Source organism: Chiloscyllium plagiosum, chromosome 15 (genome assembly GCF_004010195.1).
Source record: "Chiloscyllium plagiosum isolate BGI_BamShark_2017 chromosome 15, ASM401019v2, whole genome shotgun sequence".
Classification (NCBI taxonomy): Eukaryota; Metazoa; Chordata; class Chondrichthyes; order Orectolobiformes; family Hemiscylliidae; genus Chiloscyllium; species Chiloscyllium plagiosum.
This window is the reverse complement of record NC_057724.1, coordinates 22,466,040-22,469,450: the sequence shown is the minus strand read 5'-3', so window position 1 is coordinate 22,469,450 and position 3,411 is coordinate 22,466,040.

Below are 3,411 nucleotides of genomic sequence, written 5' to 3'. Positions count from 1 at the left end.
CTCTGTCTTTATTCCTGATGAAGGGCTTTTGCCCGAAACGTTGATTTTACTGCTCCTCGGATGCTGCCTGAACTGCTGTGCTCTTCCAGCACCACTAATCCAGAATCCCTTACCACTTGCCATAGGCACAGTTCAACAAAAAAATATCTTTTAGAACTAAATCTAATCTATCAGTAAAGTTTCTGCCAAGTCATTGTTGGTGCTGAATGTTGAAGTCCCCTAGTCAGAGTACACTATGTACCATTGCCTTCGAGTGCTTCCTCTGATTGCTATTCAACATGGAGGAGCAATTATTCATCAGGCAAGTGAGGTGAAGATATGTGGTAATCAGCAGCAGGTTTGCTTGCCCATGTCTGACCTGATGTCACATGACTTCTTGGGTTCCATGGGGTCAGTGTTGAGGAATCCAGAGCAATTTTATACCATTACACTGTCACATCCACAGATGGTGATATTTTGGACATTAGACTGAATCCTGTGTTTTATTTTTGGCTAAATGCAAATCATATTGAGTTTATTGATGATTCTCTGTGTAGGCCAATTAAGTTTTCTCACCATATCTTACCAAACCTGTTGTATTAATTGTTGTTTCTGCCACTATGAAGTCCAATTTCACCACCGCCTTACAAGGAACTATTCCTGGAACAACTCACCATATCCATCTTAAAACCAGCATCCCCTGCATCTCTGTCATCTTAGAAAGTATTGCTGATTTGGAGGGACACTGGCATTTGGCAGCTGCCCTGCCCTACTTGATATTGTGGACTTGGAGGAGGGAGGGCTGAGAAGGGAATGTTGGCACCCCAATTCTCTGACAGGGATTTCAATGTCCTGGTCATCAATGAAGATGAGCGGCAGAGGTTTTGTTACAATGACATTTACAATTAGTAAAAATAGTTAGTAAAGACCATAAGACCATAAGACATAGGAGCGGAAGTAGGCCATTCGGCCCATCGGGTCCACTCCGCCATTCAATTATGGTTGATGGGCATTTCAACTCCACTTACCCGCATTCTCCCTGTAGCCCTTAATTCCTTGTGACATCAAGAATTTATCAATCTCTGCCTTGAAGACATTTAGCGTCCCAGCCTCCACTGCACTCTGCGGCAATGAATTCCACAGGCCCACCACTCTCTGGCTGAAGAAATGTCTCCGCATTTCTGTTCTGAATTTACCCCCTCTAATTCTAAGGCTGTGTCCACGGGTCCTAGTCTCCTCGCCTAATGGAAACAATTTCCTAGCGTCCACCCTCTCCAAGCCATGTATTATCTTGTAAGTTTCTATTAGATCTCCCCTTAATCTTCTAAACTCCAATGAATACAATCCCAGGATCCTCAGCCGTTCCTCATATGTTAGACCTACCATTCCAGGGATCATATGTGTGAAGAAAAGTATGACAGCAAGCGTGCCTGAGGATAAGAAATCTGTGAGGAAAGATTTCAACATTTGACAGCCTGCATAAGGACAGAGGCAGCTGATAGCGTGGAGAGGAAAGGAAATTGCCTTTGCCATGGACTTAGAAGTACAGCTCAAAGTGTAATTAAGACTCCAGTGTGGTTATGTGGAGTAATTGAGACATTAATACATGTCTTAATTTTATGTTGGAGATTAAAAACAAAGTGAAACTGATAGATTTTTCTCATGTTGTGTAGCTAAACTGAGCTGAACACTTTGAGATTAGAGATTGGATACTTCATAAAGAATAGTATTTAGTTTCTCACAGGGGGTTTACTTTTGTTTAGCCATGCAATTTGATTTTTAAATCAGATTACAAACTTTATTCCTGTTAAGTCCTGCTGAATTATGTGCAGTCTGACAGTCCATTAGGAAATACACTCACAAAGCCCAAGCTTATTGCTTTTAAAATAAGAAAACATTCATTGACTGAGTCTGATAATCATGCTATGCACATGGTTATGTGAGGTAGAAATCATGTTTATTTATAAGAGAGGCTAGAAAAAACTCGGGTTATTTTCTCTGGAGTGGTGGAGGCTGAGGTGAGACTTAATAGAAGTCTACAAAGTTATGAGATGCATAGATAGGGTTCATATTCAGAATCTTTATTTTTCCAGAATGGCAAAATCTAATACTCAGTGCATTCATATAACATTGAATCATAGAGTCATAGAGATGTACAGCATGGAAACAGACCATTCGGTCCAACCCGTCCATGCCGACCAGATATCCCAACCCAATCCAATCCCACCTGCCAACACCTGGCCCATATCCCTCCAAACCCTTCCTATTCATATACCCATCCAAATGCCTCTTAAATGTTGAAATTGTACCAGCCTCCACCACTTCCTCTGGCAGTTCATTTCATATACGTACCACCCTATGCGTGAAAAAGTTGCCCCTTTGGTCTCTTTTATATGTTTCCACTCTCACCCTAAACCTATACCCTCTCGTACTGGACTCCCTGACCCCAAGGAAAATACTTTGCCTATTTACCCTATCCATGTCCCTCATAATTTTGTAAACCTCTGTAAGGTCACCCCTCAGCCTCCGACGCTTCAGGGAAAACAGCCCCAGTCTGCTCAGCCTCTCCCTATAACTCAAATCCTCCAACCCTGGCAACATCGTTGTAAATCTTTCCTGAGCCCTTTCAAGTTTCACAACCTCTTTCCGATACGAAGGAGACCAGAATTGCATGCAATATTCCAACAGTGGTTTAATCAATGTCCTGTACAGCCGCAACATGACCTCCCAACTCCTGTACTCAATACTCTGACCAATAAAAGAAAGCATACCAACCGCCGCCTTCACTATCCTATCTACCTGTGACTCCACTTTCAAAGAGCTATGAACCTGCACTCCAAGGTCTCTTTGTTCAGCAACACTCCCTAGGACCTTACCATTAAGTGTATAAGTCCTGCTAAGATTTGCTTTCCCAAAATGCAGCACCTCGGATTTATCTGAATTAAACTCCATCTGCCACTTCGCAGCCCTTTGACCTATCTGGTCAAGATCCTGTTGTAACCTGAGGTAACCCTCTTCACTGTCCACTACAGCTCCAATTTTGCTGTCATCTGCAAACTTACTAACTGTACCTCTTATGCTCGCATCCAAATCATTTATGTAAATGACAAAAAGTAGAGGATCCAGCACCGATCCTTGTGGCACTCCACTGGTTACAGGCCTCCAGTCTGAAAAACAACCCTCCACCACCACCCTCTGTCTTCTACATTTTTGAGCCAGTTCTATATCCAAATGGCTAGTTCTCTCTGTAATCCATGAGATCTAACCTTACTAATCAATCTCCCATGGGGAACCTTGTCGAATGCCTTACTGAAGTCCATATAGATCACATCTACCACTTTGCCCTCATCAAGCTTCTTTGTTACTTCCTCAAAAAAGTCAATCAAGTTTGTGAGACATGATTTCCCATGTACAAAGCCATGTTGACTATCT